The sequence below is a fragment of the Mus musculus genome, chromosome 8 (genome assembly GCF_000001635.26).
Source record: "Mus musculus strain C57BL/6J chromosome 8, GRCm38.p6 C57BL/6J".
Classification (NCBI taxonomy): domain Eukaryota; kingdom Metazoa; phylum Chordata; class Mammalia; order Rodentia; family Muridae; genus Mus; species Mus musculus.
The window spans coordinates 88,044,414-88,058,162 of NC_000074.6; the positions used below are offsets into that span (position 1 = coordinate 88,044,414).

General features: G+C 44.4%; 1 long non-coding RNA gene across 1 annotated transcript in view; it reads right to left on the reverse strand.

Moving 5' to 3' along the window:
- Window positions 1-484: 484 nt before the first annotated feature.
- Gm2716 (predicted gene 2716) overlaps window positions 485-13,749 on the reverse strand; it is a 73,710-nt gene continuing 60,445 nt past the window's right edge. The window contains exons 7-8 of the long non-coding RNA NR_151771.1: window positions 4,440-4,544; window positions 485-813 (exon numbers count right to left, since the gene is read on the reverse strand). This is a non-coding gene — a long non-coding RNA (predicted gene 2716). The remainder of the gene's footprint in view (window positions 814-4,439; window positions 4,545-13,749) is intronic.

The window sequence follows — 13,749 nt, forward strand, 5'->3', positions numbered from 1 at the left end:
AATATATGTATGTGCACCACGTGCATGCCTGATGCACACAGAGATCAGAAGGGTGTCAGATCTCCTGAATCTGGAGCCACCATGTGAGTTCTGGAAACCAAACCCAAGTCCTCTGAAAGAGCAACAAGTGCTTTTCAACGAATGGGCCATCTCTCCAGTCCTTACAATACTTCTTATGCAAATGTACTTATACTAAAAATGATTCCCAGTAAAAGAAACGGACATATTAAAGTGAAAAAGTACATGGATGTATTGTGGTCACCAGACTAGGGCTCTGGAACAGAAGAATGAGATCTGTGAGAAAACTAACCAACATGAAACTCAAATAAAGCCTGTTGCATGCTTAATGCTACTACAGCATATGATGGCACTCTGTTATGTGGGACACTAACTACTGAGGAAGCAACATGAAGAAACCCCTTTGACCATCTTTGCAAATGTCCCGTATATCTAAAATTACACCAAATAAAGTCTTAACATGAAGGCAAGTACAAAACCCAGGTATTTTATTGCACTTAACATAACTGAATAAATTCAGGATTCAATGTAACAAAGACCTTGTACAATGATCTTATTTGACATGAGAACACTGTATAGGTGAGAAAGTCCCTGTGGGATGGTGTGTCAGAGAAAGCTGCAGTTGTGCTCAGGGCTTGCACAGCAGAGCTGTAGCAGACAGGGGTCTTGGTTCTTGAAAGATGTAAAGCCATCTGAGCCACAGCTATCTTGTTCTTTGGACTCTGCAGCACATCTCTTACCTCTCTTTAAACATGATTTGGAATGCTCACTTGGGTAGCACTGTCTTCAACGGAACTGCAAAAGGAGGCATAAAGTGTTATTTGCATCCTAGTAGCCACATCAGGACCAAAGTTATCTGTGGAATTCTCCAAAAGACTGAAGTGTTCTCATTACTCACTAGATCCTTGCGACAGCCTTCCTCTTACTGAAGGGTAACACGGAGCAGCTTCCTCACCTCTATCTCCAGGGAGTTACACATATGACCTATAGTCCCCTTCCTAAAAGATCAGAATGTCTGTCCCTGCCAGGCTCCCAACAACTGACCTCCTCTTGGGTCCACCTAGATCTGTGCTACCCACATCCACGCCTCCCCTCTGACTCTCTGTAGCTCTCACAACTGTGGCTGACATGAGAGTCCTTTTGGCCTCTAAGGTAGGCTGTGGATGAGAGGACATAATTGAAATCTGGTAAAACCCATGGCTTCCCCTGAAATCAACACCACTAACTAAGATGTATGTGTCACTTTGGGTCACAAGGTGATGAGGAACACAGGTGTGGGGGTCACATGTTCCACAGTCTTGTCCACAGTCAAGTCCACAATGTGCAGTCTTTGCTCCACAGGTACTGAGTATGCCTTCAGCAATTCATTTAGAAAGCGGAGGTGACCATAATGCCAAGGTCACAAAAATGTTAGAGAACTGAGAGCAGAGCTGAAGCAATGGCTCAGCCATTAGGAGTACTTCCTGCCCTTGCAGAGGACCCAGGTTCAATCCCTAACACCCACATGGTGGCTCACAACCATCTATAACTATACTTCCAGGGGATCCACTCCAGCCTGACAAACAGACATGTCAAACGTTGTTCATGCTATCGGGGTGCTCAGGAGGGTTCACACTTTCTGCTATTTCATAAAAATGTATCACAGCCACAGCACCATCTCTGTATGTTGGAGCAGGCCTGCCTTCCTCCCACAAAAGGGGTGCCTGCCGCCTGTTTCTTTGATCTCAACAGAATCCTAAAGAGGCTTTTAGAGATTCAAGTGCCATAGTTGAACGAAAGTCTCCTGAGAAGACATTCCTTTTGCCTACCTCTTCTGGCCTTTCCAAATAAGTCAACAAGAGAAGTGTGGCTGTGTTGGCAGCACCTCTTTGGTTCCTAATAATCCTCATTTTAGCCAGAAGCAAGCAAGCAAGCAAGCAAGCTTTAAGCTTAAGCAAATGGAGGCAGGCAAGAACATCTAACAGGAACACAATAACACTGTCATGTGCGGATTTTGCCTATGGTTACCATCCATTTTATAGCAATTGATATAATATCCATTTACAAGAGAGACATTTCCAATGTATACATGCAACTTTGAAAGAAAAAGAGTGTGTAGAAAAGGCTAAGAAATCAGGTTTATACTTAGTGAAACCATAACACAGATGTCTGAGATCCTTGCTGGCCCAGAGCTGGGCTGTTCACTGTGGTCTCATCAGTACAGATGATGGTCATGTGAACAAATAAAATGAAATGGAATGAAAAGTTTGCACAATGATGCCAGATGTGGTGGCGCACACCTTCAATCCCAGAACGTGGGAGGCAAGGCAGGTGGATCGTCCTGGTTTTCACGGTGAGTTCTAAGACAGCGAGGGCTACGTTCGGTGACTCCATCTCAAAACACAAACAAAAATATAACTATATATCCAGTCACAGCAGCCACATTCACATATTCGGCAGCCACGTGTGGCAGATGCTGTGTTCACAACATGACCGCAGAACTTGCCCATCATCCCAGACCGTCCTACTCGGCAGCAGTGGTGACACTGATATAGATCAGATACCACTCAACTGGCCTTGCAGCCAAAAGCCTAGCTTCTCCCGAGGGAGCAGCCTTCTGACAGGCATGGCAGAGGAGCACCCCAAGGAAGCAGGCCTCTTAGACAGGGACACCTGAACCAAGGGAGTGTAAAATATCCCTTTGGGGTTGCCAAGTCCTCTACAGAACAAAAGCCAGAGCACAAACAGGAGGAAATGTCCAGTCACTCTCCCTAGATGACTTTTCCTTAATCTTTAGAAAGAGCCCAAGATTGCAAGGAGCAATCTGAACTCACACCAGGCTCAGCTGAGCTGGGCAAGGTGGTCCAAGTCTTCACACACTGGGATAGTTCCTTAGTGGTCCAGCATAGGGCAAGATGAACTAGAGTCCAGGATCCAACCTGCTGTCTGGGGATGGCCTTCAGGTAAGAACGCCTCCCCTGACCCTGAACTTCTGACTTTTGTTTATTTTTGTGTTTTTGGAGACAAGATCTAGTTACATAGACTAGGCTGGTCTCGATGCCACTTGGCCCAACAGTTTTAATATTTTAAACCATTATTCAAATAAATACACATAACCTGAATTTTGCTTCTTACCCCCAAATCCTAAATATTTATTACCTAAACCTTCAAAACAGAAGGTTGAAAATTCTGGTCTAATCCCAGTTTATCTTAATTCTCTGGCACACTCAGCCTCCCCTTCCCACAAAGTATGTATATATATATACACACACACACACACACACACATATATATATACATTATATATACACATATATATATACATACATATATATGTGTGTGTATATGTATATATATATAGTCATGTACCAGCACTACCCAGGAGAATAAATAAATCTTGCATATATATAATATATAATATATCATTATATTATATCTAATATATATCTTTAATCCCAGCACTCAGGAGGCAGAAGTGGGAGGATCTCTGTGAGTTCAAGGTAAACCTGGTCTACAAAGTGAATTCCAGGATAGCCAGGGCTACACAGATACACAGAGAAACCCTGTCTGGAAAAGCAAAAAAAAAAAAAAAAAGTTGCAGTTATTGTATGTGTAAGAGTCTTTTGCCTGCATGTATGTGCTCACAACATGCATACCTAGTGTCCATGGACATCAGAAAGGGGGTGTCTGAAGTAGAAACTTAAGAATTCTTTGGAAAAGTCAGTTGTGTTGGAAGGTGAAAGAGTTGTGTTGGAACATGAAAGAGCGTTTTCCTGAAGTGGACACAGATGAAAGACTAAGGCAGACTTGTGAAGGAATGTTTCACTGAAGCAGACACGGGAGGAAGGATGTTCTGCTAAAACAAGCATGTGAAAGGACACGTGATGAAGGATTCTTCGCTAACAACGCGCATGTACTGGTTTGCTTCACGTTGCACAGCTCAGCATCCTCTGTTCATCATAACCTGCATGGGATCCCTCTGTGACTTGCCAAGGATCCTGAAACAAGCACTAGACATTGGGGCAGCGACCTGGGGCTTTCTCCTAATAATGACAAACATAGGTCACACATCACGGAGCCTCACGCACCTCCATTACCTCCATTCACTTCATGCAGGAACAGACAGTTACCACACATAGGGGTTGGTGCGGAAAGCTAGCCAGGATGACTTGATGCCAGAACATATGTGGTCAGGCTTCAGATAGGCCTCCTCCCAGAAGGAAGAGATGGGTCTGATCTGCAACAGGATGCAGTCAGACTGAGGTGTAGTCCCTGCCTCTGGTTTCCAGTCACGAGAGCTTTTGAGTCTTTGTGTTAGAGCAATCTGGAGCAGACCCTGTCACATCAGAAAAGGGAATGGCAGGGCTGGAGAGATGACTCCATGCCTAAGAGGACCTGTTGTTGCTCTTATAATAGACCCAGAGGGGGTTCCCAGCACGCACCTGATGTCTAACCACTGTCAGGAACTCCAGATCCGGGTGGATGGGATGTCTTCTTCTAACACCTTAGCCAACACCAGAGTACACATGGTGCACATACATACATGTCTGCAAAACAATCGTACATAAATAAAATTGATAAGACCTCAAAAAAAAAGCTACAGTAATGTCACTTTAGAAGACTGCCATCATTCAGAAATAACAGTATTAAAAATGTTGAATTTAGGGTAGGGATTGTGAGAACCCAGTTTAAACAGCTCTAGCCAAGGCCTCAAAGCTCAGCAGAGGGGTTTCTCCAAGTTCCTGTATCTCACTGTGGAGGAAATCTAAAGCACATTCTGGTCCCCTGAGACGAAGAGACACTGCTGGGAGAAGATCTGCTCTGCATCTCACAGACAAGCGCAAGCATGCTGACCTGTTGCTGGGAGCGGGCCAACTTCCTGCCTGTGTCCTACAAAAAACTTGACAGACCTGGGAAGTGGCTGAGGGCCAGACACTGACATCAGGGCATGAGGCTTGCTCATGGTGGGCGTGACCTTCCCCCTGATTTAAGGTAGGAATGCTGTTGGCTGATGAATCCATGGTCTCACAGGTTGGTGAAGTAAAAAGAGTCATGGTTCGCAGAAGCCTCTAGTCCAGGCCAGTGGGCCTGTCAGGCTATTCAAAAGAGAATGTCACTTCTGCTTATTCAAGAAAGCCTTCTCTCCTTTTACTGATTCCCAGATTCCAGCCTCCCTCTCCTTGTCAGGTGAATGAGTCATCAAAGCTTTCCTGCATCCCGGCAGCTACTACATCCATGAAGGGGAAGTGGTTATTATTGTCTCACTGACTCCACTCAAACCAAGCTAACAAGAAAATTACAGTTGATTGATTGGGTTTTTGTTTGAGACAGAGTTTCTCTGTGTAGCCCTGGCTGTCCTGGAACTCACTCTATTGACCAAGTTAGCCTTGAACTCAGATCTGTCTGGTTTGCCTTCGGGTACTTTAAAGAGCAAGCTCATAGATGAAATCTTTAAAATTCTCAAGTTTAGGAATCACATGCTTCCCCCACCCCCACCCCCTTTGGTTTTTTTCGAGACAGAGTTTCTCTGTGTAGCCCTGGCTGTCCTGGAACTCACTTTGTTGACCAAGCTGGCCTCAAACTCAGAAATCTGCCTGCCTCTGCCTCCCAAGTGCTGGGATTAAAGGCGTGCACCACCACCGCCCAGAGTATTCTTTGTATCTTGATGGGACTTGTTAGGACCCTGAATTCAGTAATCCTTTGTTTGTGCTTTGTTTAGTTAGTTCCTTAACTACTCTGCTTATGGCTTAAGACTGACCATATCCTTTGTATGTAACCAGAATGATATAAAAGCAGACTGGAAAGAAATAAGCCCACTTCAGCTTCAGCCTCAGCACTGGCTGGAGTCAGGTTATGGTGTTGTCTAATTGTCTTTTTCTTTTCAATCCTCACTCCTCCCTCAAGACCTTGTTGACTGACTGAGCTGGCTTGGTCACCATGTCAACTAAAAAAAAGAAAGGAAGAAAGAAAGAAAGAAAGAAAGAAAGAAAGAAAGAAAGAAAGAAAGAAAGTAAGTCCAAAGCCAGGGAGAGGAAATTCCATGAGTGTTGATGTGCAGACAGAGTTGTTATACTTACCCAGACTTTGTTTCAACGTGTGGTATGGAAGTAGAGAAGGAGAAGGCTGGGGATAGAAGGGTTTAGATGCAATGGAGGTGGCTGTTTTAGTGGCAGATGGGGTTATGTCATCAACAGTCTTACTCAGTTGTGGATCTTACACACTGTAATACTGACCAGTCTGGCACAATGTGCTCTTGATGTTATTATAATGGCTTAAACGTTATGAAGGTAATCAAGTCCTTATTACTGAATTCGAGACCTGTTCTACAAGAGGGAATTCATAACTGACACTGTAAGCCCGATCAAAAGCCCATGGAGCTGGCTGGAGGCTATAGGCCTTAGGACGAACTGCAGCTGTCTTGTTCAATGCACATACTGTCAAATGCCTTCTAAATATTTACATTCATACTCAGTGTCAGTGTCCGTGCTGCTCTCAGTCTTACAGAGATGCTTTAGCTAACGCCGAAACTTGAAACTGCTGAAGGTGCTCAGAGTAAGTGACTGTGAGCGTTCAGCCTTCCACACCCTTCAGGCTAAGGGAGAATCGTGGAAGATGGGGTAGACGGTAAGAGCCAGAAGATGGGAAATGATGTGAAATGCTGTCTTCTGGGCACTACATGGCCTTTGCACTCCTGCATGCATAGTAGCCGTGGTTACCCAAACAAGACTATCGTTCTATCATGGATTGAGGAGGGCCTCATGAGGCCCCACACCTCCCTGAGGAGCTAGGATCAGTTAACGGCTGCTGGGGGGGAGGAGTAATTTTACATCTTCTAACCCATGCCTGTCCACACACAGTAATAATAAACGTAAAGAAATTTACCTTAAATGCACTTTTTAAACATCTGATTCAAAACCTATAAAGGTTGCATAAGTAAGAGTGTCTCTGTCTGAAATCTATGCAGACCAGTTATTTCTGTATTACACACACACACACATCCCAATATATTCTCTCTGAATGAACAACACAGTTTTCTTGGACCCATGGGTTTATAGGATACGCCTTGAGTTTAGAACAGGGAAGGTACGAGACAATGCCCAGGACCTTGCAGTCGCTCTTTCCTGACTGTTAGGTAGTCTATGAGCTGGTCCAGCTCATCATGGCACAAACGCTGTCCCTCACTCAACAGGAGAAGAAGATGATAAACGGTAGATGGAACAGAGAACTGGCCAGGGGCTTGCAGGCCAGGAAGTCATCGGCCAGCTCAGTAGCCTTCTGAGAAAGTCTAACAGTGTTTTCAGCCAAAGATCTCTTCAATTCATTGGCCACCACCAGCAGAGCATCCTCCAGCAGCGTATTAGAGACAAGAATATGCTGTTTTATCATGCAGGTTCCTCTTCCCAGCCCCCAAACCCAAACAGAGATTATTTCTTTTTTAAAATATTTTTTTCTTGATTCTTTGTGGATTCCACATCACCCCAATCCCACTAATCTCCTTGTCCCTTGGTATTCACCCCCATACTCTTGCAACCTCCCCCACAAAAATAAATAAGATAGAATTAAAAAAAAAAAAAAAAACAACCTTGTCCTGAAAGCTGGCACAGTGTATCACCCTTTTGCCCCACACATCTCTATTTACAAATGTTCATTGCAATGAGTCATTGGTCCAGTTCAAGTCCTCTGGCTTCTGCCACTCTATCAATACTGAATCTTCATGAGGATTCCTGTGGGATATCCTGTTGTTGCCCTGTGTCATGGAGGGCCTGCAGGTTTGGATCTGCAGGGTTAGCCCTTTCACTGGCTCCAGCAGATCCCAAATGGAGTAGATGTTGGGATGGGCCAACTCAAAGCCCTAGATCTGGGCCTGGGAAATAGGTGAGTTGGTCTTCCTGCAAGCTCTCCAGCACTGCCCAGGCTAGGTTACCCAATGCAGAAACTGGCAAAGGGAAGACATTATTTCTCATTTAACAATTACACAAAGGCTAGGCATGGTGGTACATGCCTTTCATTCCAACATTCAGGAGACAGAGGAGCTCTGTGAGTTCATGGCCAGCCTCGACTACATAGAGCAGTGGTTTTCAACCTTTTTACTAATGTAACCCCTTAATACAGTCCCTCATGTTGTGGTGAACCACAATCACAAAATTATGTTTGTTGCCACCTCGTAACTAATTTTGTTACTGTTGTGAATCATAATGTAAAAACATCTGTGCTTTAAATATCTTAGGCAACCCCTGTGGAAGGGAAATTTGACTCCCAAAGGGGTTTCAACCACAGGTTGGGAATCACTGACATAGACAGACTCCATCTAAAAAAGAAAATTGTTTTAAGGAAATAAATTATAACAAGCAAAAGCTGTAGGAAAACATGGAATAAGTGTCAATAAAATTAATTCTAATTATTTACTTTGTGTATATGTGTGTGCCACAAGTGAGTTAGAAAGAGAGCAAGAGCCAGCAACGGTGCAGCTCTCCTTTAGTCCCAGCACTCGGGAGGCAGAGGCAGGTGGGTTTGTGAGTTCAAGGCCAGCCTGGTCTACAGAGTGGGTTCTAGGACAGTCAAAGCAAAGAAACATTGTCTCAAAAAAACCAAAGAGGAAGGAGAGAGAGAGAGAGAGAGAGAGAGAGAGAGAACAAATACACAGGCATGACAGACATATAACTTAACTAACAGTCAGGAAACAACTGCCCTCCTTCTTTGTTTTGAAGAGGGCATCAGATCCCATTATAGATGGTTGTGAGCCACCATGTGGTTGCTGGAAATTGAACTCAGGACCTCTGGAAGAGCAGTCAGTGCTCTTAACCACTGAGACATCCCTTTACTTATGATCTGAATCTGGTAATTTATGAATGATAAATAATGTCCATATCTATCACTATTCTGATCATAAAAAATAATAAATTACCTCCCAACTTCACAACATATTGAAAACAGATTAAATGCTTTTTGAAGTAATAGTGATTCTTTTTTTTTTTTTAAATTGCTACTGAACAAATATTCCCCCTACTTTGTGATGATTTCCTAAATGATTGTGCATGATGTCAACACTTAAGGAACTAAACATAATTAGTTCCTTTCACAACTGGTTCAAATTAAACTTATCCCAGGAGACTGAGATTTGTAATTAATAAAAGAGTGCTCTTTTACATTGTGAGAGTCCATGTGCAAAGTACCAGCAGTTGTTGCCCTCTAAACCACTCAGTACAGCATAGCCATAACTTCACCCTCTCTGAGTGTGATGCTGAACAAAAGCTGGCAGGCAGGGAAAAGATCCACCGGACCTTGATAAAAGATGCTCAGCCTTCCCAAGACGACAGAGCAAGAGCTCATCATTTTTCTCCCTCCAGACCCACTGAGACAGATGAATTTAGAACACTACCCCTATATGCACTTCTCTGCCAACTCTAGAAGCTAAGGGGATGAACTAATTTTAGCTACTAGTGTTTCGTGGCTCCATTCTGCGGAAAGATCTTCTAACTTAGCAATGAGCACCTGATACTACCAGAACAGGTGACTGCGAGTCTGCAGGAAAAGCATGCTCAACTGCTGCTAACCAGGGCAGACCTGAAGCCAGCTATACAGAGCTTTAGGATACAGGAGACATGCAATACATCTGGACTGAATAGCAAAGCACAGGAGCTTTGGGGAGAATAAAAGGGCCAGAGAACTCACTCATGTAGGAGAAAGAGAGAGCAGGATGGGGGTGGGCTGGGGAGGGGCATGACACAAAGGAAGCTCCTGTTAGGCATTCCTCTTGCCTCCAGGAGGGAAAAATGCCATTTTCAACCCCTGACTACAGAGGCCAGAGTCAGGATAGGAACAGAAACAGCCGACCTGACCACAAGTGGGAAAGATGAAGGGCTCACTTGTACATCAGGGAACAGAAAGGGGCTCATTTTCATTGGGTGTGGTGACTCATTACTTTAATCCCAGTACTGGGAAGGCAGAGACATTCAGATCTAGGAGTTCAAGACCAGCCAGAGTTACCCACTCAGGACTACACAGTAAGACCCTTGTCCCAAGAATAAGCAACAAAAGTAGGGTTGATTTTAATGCATTCTCATCAATGAACAAAGACATGGATGAGAATGCATAGAAAATACATACTTAAAAAAAAATAAGAGTTTGGGTAGTGCCCCCACCATGGTCTGCAGCCATTGCATTACAGAAGCAGGGTCTGGAGAAGGATGCTAGGATCTGGGCTCTAGTCCTCGTCTTTCACTTTCTCATGTCATGGGTAAGTGGCTTCCTCTGATACCACTGTTATGAGGTAGGACCTCAGCACAGGCCCAGCACAGGCCTCAGCACAGGCTTAGCACAGGCCCAGCACAGGCCTCATCACAGGCCTCAGCAAAGGCCCAGCACAGGCCTCAGCAAAGGCCTCAGCACAGGCCCAGCACAGGCCTCAGCACAGGCTTAGCACAGGCCCAGCATAGGCCTCATCACAGGCCTCAGCAAAGGCCCAGCACAGGCCTCAGCACAGGCTTAGCACAGGCCCAGCACAGGCCTCATCACAGGCCTCAGCAAAGGCCCAACACAGGCCTCAGCACAGGCCTCAGCACAGGCCCAGCACAGGCCCAATACAGGCCTCAGCACAGGCCTCAGCACAGGCTCAATACAGGCCAAGCACAGGCCTCAGCACAGGCCCAGCACAGGCCTCAGCACAGGCCCAATACAGGCCAAGCACAGGCCTCAGCACAGGCCCAATACAGGCCAAGCACAGGCCCAGCACAGGCCTCAGCACAGGCCCAATACAGGCCAAGCACAGGCCTCAGCACAGGTCTCAGCACAAGCCTAGCACAGGCCTAGCACAGGCCCATCACCATGGATATAGATGAACACAAACAGAAAACTAAGAATCTGGGGCCAACAAACCTTACCTCTTTTTAGGCTGATCATCTTTTTTTCACACTGAGGGAAAGATGATTAATACAAAGCTAAACAGAACCCTTAGAGGAAGAACAGTCCATGACACTTAGCCATCATGAATACAAAAGCTAGTACTAAAATTTGGCCCAAAACTCTACAAATAGTATCCATCATATAACAGGGTGGTGGGATATTTTAGGCTCATTTTTATTTGAGACAGGGCCTACACAGCCCAGACTCTGGGGCTGAGGTACCATATCCTCTGCCTCTGCCTCTCAGATGCAGGAACCATATATGGGAGGCATCATACCTGGCTGTGTGATTCTTCTACAGATATAGTAAAGTTGTTTTCAGGGATACATAGAAAAAGTACTTTGTGGTAACTACAAGCCTTTCTTTCTCAACTAAAAGCAGTTAGTTCAGCTACACTTATTAACCTTCAAAGTATGCCACATGCAAAGAAAAAGTGCCTCTTGTTTAAAGCAAGGTTTGTCTCTAGAGACACTTTTAGAATTGACACTTACTTTTGATGGATTCAGGAGGCATGGTTACAGTACAGGAGGAATATTCCACATTAGACAGCGCCACCAGAATACAAAAGGGGCAACCATCATCTTTAACATCCTGAGGTGCATGAGTGAGGTCCAATTCTGAGGCAAGAATTGTTTCCACTACAAGACCATGATCTTGCAAGGGGTGGCCAATGGTTGTAGCATAATCCCTTAACACACACACACACACACACACACACACACACACACACACACACTTTAAATTTAAAATATAGGTTACTTTTTAATTTAATAACAGAAAAAATCCACATCACCACAACACATTTAAGCAAGCAGAGTAAGACAATGTTTTTGTTCTACTTATGTCAGTGAAGTATAATCTTTACTGGAATTATAAAATCCTTCATAAGATTGACTATGTGTATAGTTTAGAAAAGAAAGCATACCAGGCCTGGTGGCACATACCTTTAATCCCAACACTTGAGAGACAGGGGTAGGAGGATCTCTGTGAGTTAAAGACCAGGCTGGTCTACAAAGCAAGCTCTGTAGGACAGCCAGGGCTACACAGAGAAACCCTGTCTCAAATACAGAACAAGAAAGACAGCAGAGGGTGTGCTCGTTTGGTATACTGGCTCATTTGCTGAGTAAGTAGTCTTTTTTAAAGATGGATGATGTTATTTCATGATGTCATGTCAACTGAGAGACCATAAAAGAAGCTTAAGACTGTTTTAAACAACAGGTGAGAAGACTACACAGAAAAAAGAGACAGTATTCACCTCAGTTGGCTAAGAGAGACCCTCAGTCCTCCCTGTGTCATTCCCTATGGAAAGGAAGAGTGGCCCGGAGTCACCAGCATTCACCACTTATGATGAGCCTTGCATCTGAATCAAATGATGTCATCAGAACCCCAAGTGACATCATGTCCTGCTTCCTCAGCCTCCATCCTCAGTCAACCTTCCCACGCCTCTCAGAGTTGGTGTCATTTCAGCCAAGTACTTGCTTGGAAACCTGCAGAGCCCTGCTCTGCAACCTAAACTCTGTAGTATTCTCAGTCCTACCTAGCAAGACATACAGTGGAAAAAAACAAAGACAAAGTAAATCAACAAAAGTTATCACCTTAACCCACGGAAACAGGCTTGATCCACACTAAGCTTCAAACATCCCATTCTCTTGCCAAACTAACTCACCACTCCTGGACTGTCAGCTCGCCCCTTTTCTGCTCTTCTCCCTCTGCCTTCTGTTTGTGATTCACTTACTAATCCTCAGCCCAGAGGCTCCAAACACACGACCTTATGCTCTACTGTCTCTTTAATTCATCTCCAAACTATGTTAATCCACTGTTACTCATAAGAATATTTGGCTTCTGGTGGAACTAGCTCTTAGTACATTTGATATCTGCTTCTCTCTCTCTCTCCCTCTCTCTCTCTCTCTCTCTCTCTCTCTCTCAGACAATCTCATGTAGTACAGGCTGGCTTAGAGCTCACTATGTAGTCAAGGATAACCTCAAATGTCTGGTCTTCCTGTCTCTATCTCCAAGTACCAGGCTTGTAAGAGTATGCTAGGGGTGAAGCCACTCTCCTGAACTATAACCTCAGCACTACATCCACTCTTCGTGCTCTTATGAGCATATTTTATCCTATTAAACACCACCTCTTACCAGCAGGAATTGTTACTGAATTATACTTATGTTCCTGTACATGGAACTATACATTCAACAAGTCAATCAAATGCATGTTTTACAAAACTAAAGATTATTAGGATGACAGGACAATGGTTTTTGACAATTTAGCAAGATATGGTTAAATAAATTTCAGAACAAGAAATAGTTCATTTAGCCCATGGTTCAAAGTTATTACTGAAATAATTCATAATAGATGACATGAACTGAAAATTAAGTGTTTTGCAGTATAAAACAATGAATCAGCCACTAACATCACTATAAACCTTCCTGACATTAAAGTGACAAACAGGACAAGCAGCATGCCCTGCTTAAGGGCACCAGCAGCGGCAGACACTGGCTAACATGATTCTTTGCTGCATCCACTCCAGTGTCCTGGTCCATGGCTAACTGCCAGGCCACAGAATACCAGGCAGGAGGGAGGGAGCATATGAAGAGTGGTTTCTAAAGCCACTCCAGGTGGAGAGGAGAAGAAATGCAGTCTCAGACACTCTTCACCTCAAGACTGCCCTCAATTAGTGCCAGCTGCCCAACTCTGGAGCTGGGAAGATAGCCAGTGTCTTGATCGGGCTGGTCCAACGAGCAGCTGCAGTCAACCACAGTTCTGAATGAAGTACACCATCTAAGTCGGATATATGATTCTTGCTACAAATGCTTATGAAGCTACTCTAATGGCTAGATGTAACTCAGACG